The sequence below is a fragment of the Oryctolagus cuniculus genome, chromosome 9 (assembly GCF_051225735.1).
Source record: "Oryctolagus cuniculus isolate XC-2025 breed Fujian yellow rabbit chromosome 9, ASM5122573v1, whole genome shotgun sequence".
Lineage (NCBI taxonomy): Eukaryota > Metazoa > Chordata > Mammalia > Lagomorpha > Leporidae > Oryctolagus > Oryctolagus cuniculus.
In genome coordinates, this window is record NC_142875.1 from 66,463,011 (window position 1) to 66,475,869 (window position 12,859).

The following is a 12,859-nucleotide window of genomic DNA, read 5'->3' on the forward strand; positions in this document are numbered from 1 at the left end:
GGGAGATAAAATGTGGAAGAAAAAATAAAAAGCACCCAGTAATTGTGGGACAATGTGAAGTAGTTTGAGATGCCAGGAGTTGGCCTCCCAGAAGCAGAAGAGAGATAAACAGAAAAATTATTTGAATAAACAATAGCTAAGAGTATTTTTTCAAAAATAATGGAAGAAACCAAATTGCATATCCAAGAAATACAGAGATCTCTAAGCATGATAAATATCAAAATCAAATAATATTTAAAAGCATGAAACAAGGCCAGTGCCATGGCTCAATAGGCTAATCCTCCGCCTGTGGCACCGGCACCCCAGCTTCTAGTCCTGGTCAGGGCACCAGATTCTGTCCTGGTTGCTCCTCTTCCAGTCCAGCTCTCTGCTGTGGCCCAAGAAGGCAGTGGAGGATGGCCAAGTGCTTGGGCCCTGCACCCGCGTGGGAGACCGGGAGAAGCACCTGGCTCCTGCCTTCAGATCAGCGCTGTGCGCCTGCGGCAGCGCACCAGCCACAGCACGCCAGCCACAGCGGCCATTGGGGGCTGAACCAATGGAAAAGGGAAGACCTTTCTCTCTTTGTCTCTCTCTCTCACTGTCCACTCTACCCATCAAAAAAAAAATAATAATGAAATAACAAAATAAAGAAATAACAAAATAAAGAACACATAGATATTTCATAGACAAATTGCTGAACACCAAGTAAAAAGATAGAATCCTTAAAAAGAAAGAAGAAAAAGAAATATTAAGTATAGATAAATAAAACTAAGAATTATAGTGCAGTTCTTACCAAATCATGCTGCCTGAAACAATAGAGTGACTTTGTTGTACTGAATGGGAGAAAAAGTAACTCTGTCAACCTAGGCTTCCCTATCCAGGGACATTTTTTTAAAGGTTTTTTTTTTTTTTTTTTTAATTTATTTGAGAGGTAGAGTTATAGACAGTGAGAGGAAGACACAGAAAGATCTTCCTTCCGTTGGTTCACTACCCAGATGGCCACAACGGTCAGAGCTACACAGATCTGAAACCAGGAGCCAGGTGCTTCTTCCCAGTCTCCCATGCGGGTGCAGGGGCCCAAGCACTTGGGCCATCTTCTACTGCTTTACCAGGTCATAGCAGAGAGCTGGATTGGAAGAGGAGCATCTGGGACTAGAACTGGTGCCTATATGTGATGCCAGCACCACAGGTGGAGGATTAACCTACTGTGCCATGGAGTCGGCCCCAAAATTGTGTTTTAAAGAAAATTAAGCATAAGGACTTTTTCATCCACTGACCTCAAAAGTGAGGAAACTTATTTCCAGTAGGTCTGGGCTACAAGAAATGTAAGAGGAAGTTCTTTAACAAGGCTTGACAAGAAGAAAAGAAAAATACTAGAAATAGTATAGATTTAGTGTATATATATATATATATATATATACACTAAATATAATTTTCTTATATTTAAAAACCTTAAAAGACAATTGACTACTTAAAGTAAAAATAGTAACAGTATACTGTGTAGAATATAATTTAAGAAAAAGAATAATGCTGACAATTATAAACAGATAAATGCAAAGAGGAAACTGGAATTATGTTGTGAGAATCCAATAACATATATGAAGTAGTATAATATTACTTGAAAATAGATTCCATTACTTAAAGATACATAGTTGTAAAGCCTTACAAAGCCACTAACATTTTTAAAAAGCAGAAATTAATAAAATAATAAGGAAGTAAAATAGTATCATAAAACATCCCAATTAATCCTAAAAGAGGCAGCTAAGTAGGGACAAGAGAAAAAAGTTACAGGCAGAAAACTACCAGTAACTGTGTAGATATAAAACTAATCATATCTGTAATTACATAACATAAAATCTGTCTAATAAAAAAGACACTTTGTCACACTAAATAAATAAGATTCAACTGTATGATGTTTATAATAAACATCCTTAGTTTAATGCTATAGAAATGGCTAAAAATGATAGGAGAAAATACATCATAAAATGCAAATAAAAGGAAAGCTGTAGTGGCTATATTAATAGTAAAGTAGACTCAGGAAAAAATATTACTAAATATAAAGTATGTCATTTTGTAATGATAATGGAGTTTGTTCATCAAAAAGACATAAAAACAATTATTCACCTAATAATTGGGTTTCAAAATACATAACACAAAAATTGTGGAGCTGAAGAGAGAAATAATTTCACAATTTAATTGTAGCATTCTATACCATTATCCCAATAACCGATTTAATGTGTAAACTAAAAGCCATTTAGCATATGGATTTCTTGAATCATGAACCAATTTAACCTAATGGACATTTACAGCATATTCTGTACAAGAGCAATGTATATTCATTTCAGCACACAGAGCATTCACAAAGATAGACCACTTTAGGAACACAACCTTATCAAATTTAAAACAATTTATAGCACACAAATTACCAATACAAAACTAAATTAAACATCTGAACATAGAGTGTTCATTACTAGAGACTGGGAGAAGTGAGAGGAATAGAAGGAGTTTGGGGAAAAATAGAGGAACTTGGGTGTAGCACATTAATTATGACAAATGTATCAAAGTAATTTAAGATGTTAATAGGGGAAGCTGAGTGTGTTCTATTAAAGCTCTGAACTACCTTGCAATATTTGTTTTATAAAAAAGAGCTATTAGAAATAAAGTTTTAAAAAAGCAGCAGTTCACTTGGACTTACCCCTAATGGTAGAGCTAAAAACATGCCAGGGGATTCCAATTCAATCCCATCAAGGTGCCATGTACCAATGCCATCTCACTAGTCAAAGTGATCAGTTTCAGTTCATAATTGATCATAATGATAGGATTAAGTGTCAAAGGGATCACATAAACAAGACTAGTGTCTGCTGATACTAACTGATATAATTAAAAAGGAGAGAACAATCCAACATGGGAAACAGGATACACAGCAGACTCATAGAATGGAAGATGTCCTAAACAGCACTCTGGCCTCAGAATCAGCCCTTAAGGCATTCAGATCTGGCTAAAAAGCCCATGAGAGTTTCTCAGCCATGGAAAATCAAGAAAAAAATGGCAAAAAATGAGCTAAATGAAAGATCTCTGTGAGTGAGATCCCAGCCGAAAGAATGGGCCATCAAAGAAGGAGGTACCTTTCTCTGAAGGGAGGAGAGACCTTCCACTTTGAATATGGCCTGGTCTAACTAAGAATGGAGTTTGTGAACCCAAGAGGCTTCCATAGCCTTGGCAGCTCATGACAAGAGCCTCTTGGGTGATTACTGACATCATAAATAAGAGTGTCAATTGTTAAATCAACAACAGAAGTCACTGTGCGCCTACTTTCCATGTAGGATCTCTGTCCTCAATGTGTTGTACTATGAGAATTAGTGGTAAAACTACTACTAAAACAGTACTCTATACTTTGTGTTTCTTTGTGGGTGCAAACTGTTGAAATCTTTATTTAGTAAATACTAGGTTGATCTTCTGTATATAAAGATAATTGAAAATGAATCCTGATGAAGAATGGGATGGGAGAGGGAATGGGAGATGGAATGGTTGCGTGTGGGAGGGAGGTTATGTGGGGAATAAGCCACTATAATCCAAAAGCTGTACTTTGGAAATTTATATTTATTAAATAAAAAGTTAATAAAAATGCAGCAATAACGAAGCTATTTGGAATTCATAAAATGAAAATAGTTTCAGCCTTAATGATAGTCATAGGGAAAATTAGAAAATATTCTGAAAAGACTGGAGATTAAAATATATGATGTTAAAATTAATGGGTCCTAGCTATTGATGTATTTATGGAGCATTTTATAACATTAAATGCTTATATTGGAAAGGCCCAGGAAACAGTAAAGATCAAAAGAGAAGTCAATGAATGAACTTGTAAATAAAGAAACAATAGTGAAAACCAATGATTTCAAAACCTGATTCTTTGAGAAGACCAATAAATTGGTTAAAACTCCAATCAAGTCATGGGGGAAAAAAGAGAAAGTACTCAAATTACTTGTATCAGGAATAAAGGAGGAACTAGCACCCTGGCTCCTCCAGACACTTGAAAGGATATTGAAAGAATATTACAAATACCTTCATGCCAACAAAATAACAATTTCAAGGGAATGGACAAATTTTTTGAAAGGCTTAATATGAGAGGCCAAACAATGTATGAAGTAGGACTCTTCTTATTGTTAATCTGAAAATAGCCTAAATGCAATGGCAAATGCAAGTGCACAGCCATATAATACTATACATAGCAATGGGAATGAATGAATTATTGGTATATGTGTGTATAATTTCTCTAGCAGACAGTAAGCAAAAGAAGACAGATACAGAATATTACACGACGTATAATCCCATTTATATTGGGTTTAATAACTGATTATGATAGAGGACAGGATGGTATTTACTTTTGCATGGAGAGAATCACGACTGAGTGAGGATGTTAAGGGCTATCTGGGGTGCTGCTAGTAGTATTCCATTTCCTGTGATGGTGGGTGGAAATTACATGATACATTTACTGTCAAACTATTCTTCAAGCTGCACACTCACCATTTGTGCACTTTCCTGTATACACATCCTGTCTTGCAAAGACTAACCTTTCTCTCAGAGGATGGCAGGAGAGCTGGAAGAAAGTGGAGGACAGACAGATATCAACTACACCTATTGCTTCCTTTCTAGTAATGAAGGATGTTATATTATCAATTTACTACAATCCTTTAAGAAATCATCAGAACTTATTTCCCATGTAGTTTCAGTGTGCACTGGTTTATTTTTGCTAACGCATATTAAGAAACAATTCCTGAATCTGATCCTCTATACTATAAGCAGTCTCTGGGTTTCAGGCCCTTGCCTGCCTAAGTCTTACACTAACCAACTCTTTAGACAGCTCTTTGGTTCTACGCAGCTTGGAGAGGCCTTTACAGTGCACTTGGAAGATCCTGTTTTACTTTCATTCTGCTTTACTCTCTTCCAGTCTCACCTAAGATTTCTTTAGGGAGTAGAAGAAACCTAAATATCTTCCCTACTATATTCCTGCAGTAGGAATTACTTCTTTTTATTCTAGAATATTACCATCAGGAAGCAGAAATAAATCACAAATATTTTTCAAAACAAGTTTATTGAGGTATCATGGACACGCAGCTATACATATGTGATTTAGAAAAATTGAAAGACTGTGTGTTACGTATACCCCTGTGAAAACATGCCCACAGTTATTTCCATAAATGTACTCATATCCTCCAAAAGAGTTGTTTTATCCACTTTAATATTTTTTGCAATTGATAAGAACACAACATAAGATCTATCCTCTTCCAAAACTTTTTAAGAGTTTTTAATTTGCAAAAAGAAAACAAACTTCATGTATTTCATATATACAGTTTTAAGAGTATTATGCTCTCTTAGCAAAACTTTTTAAAAAAAAGATTTGCTTATTTATTTGAAGGGCAGTTAGATCAGTCTTTTAAAAGTCTGTAGTAATATAAAGAACAGATATAATGTATTTTAAAGGTAAAATTCTGAGAAGATAACCATACTTACCTTCCTTTCCCTTTCCCTCAGTTCCCTTACTTCCTTCTTTTTTATAATTTTTACAAAAATATAATTTCAGTCTACTCTATAACCACAGGCTTAATTCACCATTCAACAAATAAAAATTAGATCTCCATTCCACATGAGTATAAAAAAAGTCTCAAATAATCAAATTTCAAGGTGCCCATTTTGTTCCTATGCATTTTTATGTATTCTATATTAACGAGTATATATCAGCGACAACATATGATATTCATCTTTTTGGGTCTGGCTTATTCACTAAGTATAACAGTTTCCAGTTGCATCCATTTTGTTGTAAAAGACAGGATTTCATTCTTTTTTGGTGACTAGTATTCCATCATGTATATATACCACATTTTGTAAATCCAGTCATCAGTTGATGGACATCTGGGTTGACTCCATATCTTTGCTATTGTGAATTGAGCTGCAATAAATATGGGGGCAAAAATAATGCTTTCATATGCTGATTTAATTTTGTTTGGATAAATTTTCAGGAATGGGATAGCTGTGTCATTATGTTACTTCTATTTTCAGATTTCTAAGGAATCTCCATACTGTCTTTCATAATGGTTGTTCTAGTTTATGTTCACCCAACAGTATTTTAGGATACTTTCCCCCCACATCTTCACCAACATTTTTTGATTTTTGGAAGATAGCCAATCTCACTGGGGTGAGGTGAAACTTCGTTGTGGTTTTGATTTGCATTTCCCTGATGGCTAGTGAACTAAGCATTTTTTCATGTCTGTTGGCCATTTGAATTTCCTCTCTTGAAAAATGCCTTTTCAAGTCCTTTGCCCTTTTCTCAATGGGATTGTTTATTTTGTTGTTGTTGAATTTCTTGAGCTCTTTATAGATTCTGGATATTAACCAGTTGCATTGTTTGCAAATATTTTCTCCCATTCTGTCAGTTGCCATGGCGCTCTGCTGAGTGTTTCCTTTGCAGTGCAGAAGCTTCTTAGAAAATTTTTAGGCAGACAACACAGGTTAAAACTGAACAATATGCTGTATGGTAGATTTCTCAGACCTAATCACATTTTGTGCAATTGAAAGTTTGCATCTTTGACTAACCTTTCCTCCTTTCACACATCTCACTCTCTGCCTCTTAGTGTCTATTTCAGTCTTCTTGTAAGTGCTATCAGTTTGTATTTTTCCTTATACACTGATAAGTTATTTAAGTCACTGTAAGTGTATGCTGAGTTAGTGTTCTGAGGAGAATTTTGGATGGTACTCTAATTGCTAGTGCTCTTCCCCTCATACTCAAAATGTTCTGGTTCTTGATTAGTTTTTCAGAAATCTTTGGAGACTTTGGGGTTAAATATGTGATGTAAAATGCTTTATACTTAAAATGTTTTTATACTGGTTCTTGATTAGTTTTTCAGAAATCTTTGGAGACTTTGGGATTAAATATGTGATATAAAATGTTTTTATACTTAAATGGGTTTAACAACTACATTGCTCTGAGCTCTAAAAGAGAATCTAAGCTTCTGAGTAAATATTGCTGTATCCTACAACTTGACATGGATACTACTTGGGTAAATCCAGAATATAAAAGCTTTCTTTATTTTCTTTTATTAAAAGTTTAAAATTATTTTTTATTTCTTTGAGAGACAGAGAAACAGAGCTCACATACCTGGGTCATGTCCCAAATGCCATGATGACAGGGGAGCCAGAAACACAATCCAGCTCTCCCATGTGGGTAAAGGGAAGACAGTCCTTTGAATCACCACCACTACCTCCCACAGCCTGCATTTGCAGGAAGCTTGAGGCAGGACCCAGAACCAGTGTGGGCAGGAGAAAATTAACTGCCAAGTTAAATGTCTGCTCCAAAGGTGCTTTCTTTTCTGTTTCCTTTCTCTGTCTTCTCTTCCTTCTTTTCTCCCTTTCTACTTTCTCATTTTCTTTTCTTGCTTCCTCTCCTTTCCTTTATTTCCTTTTTCTTTCTCTGTTATCCTAGTAAACCAAAGTCTGGTACACACTTCTGTATATTCCTGAACCAAAAAACTGAATGGACAAAAACAAAACCGAGCAAAAGCCATGTTTACAGGCAGTTTGTTTCATTTTGAGTTGAGACCTGGGTCCTCAAATTAAAGAAAAAATATGAAAACATTGCTCTTTTAGTCCTTGAATTAAGGGGAAATTCAATTATCTTAAGAATCCATTAGCTAATGAACAGCGTTATCAATGTTCCCAGAAAAGTTTGGCTCACATGCTTTGGTAGGCAACGGCTCAGTTTAGAAGAGACTGATGTGTGGGCACAAACTAGAAAAGATGTGACCTGCAGAAACTTGCACCATGAGTCAGAATATATCATTTGCTAGAAATTAAACATCAGAGAGAAGGACCGAAGAAAATGTAGCCATAAATTCTTCCAAGTACAAATCTTCGGAGTTTGTAATTCATTGCTATGAAAGGTGAGTGCATCATTAAATTCATTGAGAACGTGTACAAGTTATATGCTTTGAGAATAAGGAATTGATTGATAAGAGTGACCTGTTTACTGAATCTATAAATGCCTACTTGTATAATTTATACCTCATGGCTAAAGCATTTGCAACATAAACTCAGAAGGGCAAAGTCACAAATACCGAATTACCAAGATTTAAAATTACATATTCCTGACTTAAAGATTCCTTCCTTAGCCCTCAAGGGAATGCAGCCTCTTCCTTGTTGCCTTTCTATCAAATTACCCTATATATTTTTGTTTATTATCTATCTACCTCTGCTATAATGCAAATTCATTCTCTTATGGGAGCCAGAACTCAACTTTTCTTTATATCTCTGTGATTTATTACAGGGTTCAGAACAAATAACTTATTCAATATTTAACTGAATGTCTAAAACACTAATTACCATACAGACTCATAGGATGGTGCATTTTAAACATCTCCTTGTGCTAAGGATGGAAGCAACCATATAGAAATATCTTCATAAAAATTTGAATAACAGAATGAGTGGCTGAATAAATACAGGCAGATAATCAACTTGAAAATTCGACTTTGGGCTCAAAATAAAAGATAAGAGAATAAAAGTGTTAGAGTTTTGAGTTTTGAGAAAGTGACAGTAACATGTGTCAGGGTGTTTTCATTGTCTATACCTGAGATACTTTGGATACCCAAGGTTCTAAGCTAAAGAATAAAAATAACTCACAGTCCGTAGTTCCCTTGTAATTATCAGCAGTTCTTAGAAGCACTTCAGCCCATCTGTGTTCTCTAATTGTGCACCAAGTGGACATTTTCCACACACCATGTTAGGTTGTGTACAGTTACATAATTCGTCTCATCTCTCAAGTGCTCTGGGCACTTATCACTTGTTGATTTTTTTTAACTTCCTCTCAATCATCCCAACCAGCCTTGACTCCTCTCTGCGGGACTGTGATTGATACCAGGAGGATTCTGACCCTGGTAGGCAGGATAATGACCTCCTAGTTCTATTCACATCCCAATCTCAGCACTAGCATTGTGCAGCTCAAATGGCAAAAGGGACGTTCCAGATGTGATTAAGTCAAGCAGTCTAGGACTGAGATTCCTGGATTATCTGGTCAATTATCTGGTCAATGCATTGTGATTATAAGCAACCCCAGTGAAAGACACCAAAAGCCAAAAGCAGAGCAGATGCCATAACAACAGAAGCAGAGGTAGAAGTTGATGCAGAGTCACAGCTATAGGATACAGGAAGCCTGTAGATCCTGGAAAAGGCAAGCCTCTGGAACTGAGCCTACAGAAAGATCACAGTATGTTGATACATGGGGGCTAGCCCAGTAAAACCCATGTCAGACTTCTGACCTCCAAAACTCAAAGCCATTCAGTCTACGTTGTATTAGGCCATGGGGTTTATGACAAGTTTTCACAGAAGCAGTGGGTAACTAATTCAACCAATGCATGATGTGAAGCCCAAGATCCCAGATCTTATTGGAAGTTGACCTTTGACCTTTGGTATGACCTTTGACATTTCTACATTCTCTGTAGCTTTCATTACAACCTTTCCATTCCCATCTTCATTTCCAGTTAATTTTTTTAAAAAATTATTTCACATCCCAGCAAATGTCATAACTTCCCTATATTTTTTCAAATATTCCTGATTCTTCCATCCTTTATGAACCAACTAGATTTTCTCACAAGGCTACACGGTCACAGAGTTAGAATCTCAGAATATTATGAGTTGAGTTCTCAATCTGCCATAACTACTCTCCAGTGAATCAACAGAGCACCATCCATGCTGCACACTTACAGTTTTCCACATTCCTGCCACACATCACTTACGCTTTATATGCTGGCATGTCAGGAAGACCTTTTATTACATTAATCCTACATTTCTAGGTATATCTCTTTCCACTGGTTCTCTAAAGCTGAACTAAGTGCTCCTGTTCATGCATATTTTCATGCCATTCTTGCTCTGAAAATGTCCCTCGTAGAGTTATTCATCAGAATTTGATCTCTCTCTCTCAAAGTGTGGGCTCAAACTGACATCCTGCAGAGGAAATTGCTGTCACATTAACGGGAACATGTCCTGCTTTTTCTCTCCCTTGACATCGTGTATGAATCCTCTCATTCATTCCACAGATATTTAAGGAACATTTCTATGTTCCACCTAACTTGCTGGTGATAGAAAGTAAACCAAAAGAGAAAACGTCCCCTTCACGTGACTGAGATTTCAGTGTGGGATGCGGATATAAGGGCTACATAATTAAGTTGCAGCTGCTCAGAGCAAATGCCAGTCCATCGGAGCACACACCTGGAACTAATTAATCTACTCAAGAGGGCCATGGAAGGCTTCCTCGATTGGCCTGAGACATCACTGTTGATGTGAGGAGGAGGAAGGGAGGTCAAGGAATAGCCCAGGCAGAAGGTACAGCCTAGCAGAAATGAGAGTGGAGCACCTGCAAGAATGGAATAAAGACAGAGTGCCTGGTAGGGCTGGTGCATTGGAGAAATACAAGAAACCAAATTTTCAGGATATCTCAGGTCATAGTAAATATTCTCATGTTTAGCATAAGACCAATAGTTCAAACAGGTTGAGTGGGAAAATGAAATCATCAGGCTAGCTATGCACAAAGATCACTGAGGCAGACTCTGAATCAAACTCAGTAGCCTGTCTCTGGGTCCTGACTGTCATGGTTTAGCAGTGGGACTGTGGGTAAACTATGTATTATTTCTGTTCCCCAGTTTGATCTGTAAATTGAAAATACTTTCAGTAGTCTCTAACTCCAGAGATATTGCGAGGATTAAAGTAAATAAATGCAAAGTTCTTAAAACAGTGCACGACAGAGAAGAAGTATACCATATTGTCATTATGAATCTTGTCAGTAGTAGTGGTAGGAAGGAGAGTAAGAGAGAAGGATGAGAAAGGGAGGATTACAGTACAATGGATTGCCTTGCCCACAGAGCGGTTCAAAGTGCTGTGCAGAGCACTCAGAGCCCAAGCCCCTGGGACACAGATGTGTGTGAGTCTCACTCTGCTGTGTCTTACCACCCAGCAGTGTGGCTGCTCCCCCAGAGCCTAACACACATATCCTCTCTTGGTCGTCACTGTTCTCAGGTGGACTGACACACCTCACTTTCTGTACTCATCAGAGTTTTATATATCTTTCAAGTAAACTGAATGGCATCTTTTCAAAGTCTCCCTAGATCATCCAGTCAGATTCAAGTTCTCCATCCCTCATGTGTGTCCACATTCTGGTATTCTCAAACTTTGTCTCTTTTCATTCTGTGTCATATTTGAATTACTGGTTTGTTTTTCAGGGTTCTCAGCTCCTTGACAAGTTCCCTGAAGGTATTCACCATTGTTTCTGTCCTCCTGGGGCTTGTATTTGTCCTCACTACTTGCTGTGGTACCCTGACCTATCATCGCAGGACAAGCAGGGGCTGGGGAAGCTAACCCTTCCTCTCTCAAACCCAGCTCACTTCCTCAGAAGTTCCTGCATACAGGGCCTATACCTGTGGGTCAACAGAGGATGGTGGTTGTAGCCTTTATGTGTTTCTTTTAATCAAACTAACGAGCAAAGAGAATTAGAAAATCATAGCTGCTACTCCACTGCGGTTCTTGAACTGGGACAGAAATATAACCCCTCTACTTGTTATCACATGCACAAAACAAGACTGTAATATCAGCCTTAATGATAAGCAAATTTATTTTGAGAGCCAAACACAAAGATGCTAAGCCCAGTTGCACAATGAGTCCAGATTTGAGCAATGGTGATGGAAGACAGATGGGCAGAGAGCAGAGGATGAGGCATTGCAGGCAATAGCATGGAAAATAAAACTGCAAATGGATTCAGGGGAAACATAAAGACACAATCCTTGACACTTGGGCTTTTCAGCACATTCTTTGTGATGCACTCTGAACAAATATGGATTTAATTTCCATCCATTGACAGAAGATTTCATTGTGCATCATTGACTGGAAAAATTAAACCAAACCAAACATCAGTTTCCATACTTTCTTTAAAGAGAATGTAACGTCATTTTGAAAGTATTAAACTATTATATGTTTTGTTTATTTCATCTTCATTATTTAATATTCAAAATCTCCCATTCCTCATAAATTATGTGCTTTTAATTTCTTGTCTTCACCTCAATGATTTTTGCATTCATTTTACTTTTAAAATAACTGAAGTTAACTAGGGTTTCATGTTTGTATAAAGGGAGGTCTCTTCATGTAAGTCATTATTTTACTTTTTAGAAAATTGCAAAATGTGGTTAAACCTGTAACTGAGAAAAAGATCTAGATATCATGTTTGAAAGCAATATGCTGGAGTTCATTAAGCAGAATTGAGAAAAGAGAATCATCTTCAAAGGACATAATTCCCCATATGAGCTTCTCATTTGCTAAACCTAGATATTTTTTATATTTAACGTCAATTTTATGATTTTCACATTCAAAAGGAAGAAATTAAGAGCTGAGAGCAATGGCAAGGTTACAGTCAAGAAGGAAGACATCATTCTTAAAGGACGTGACACAAGTGAGCATTCGCCAGCGACGTGCTATTTCATTACTACAGCTTGGAGAAAGGATGGTCTGGTGTTGCATGTTAGTGTAAGGGGTGAGGTGGCAATTGCAGTCTGCTGCACAGAAGGCCTTGTCAGTGAGGCAGTGAGATTTCTGTATCTGGGGAAAGAAAAAAATAGCATTTATTTGGTGAATTTTACTGAATTATATTACACTCAATAGGATTCTATTTGAGGCAGATTTCTAGCTATTTAAGGCTTTTGTTCTCAAAAACTGGTGGTTCTGATATAAAAAATTATCTTCCACAGATGTACAGCAGTGTTTTTTCAACATGTGATCCCTGCACACTCACAGGCAGCAAGGGGAACATTAATAAGACCAGTGCGTATGTGTGTCAACAAAGCTTTATTTG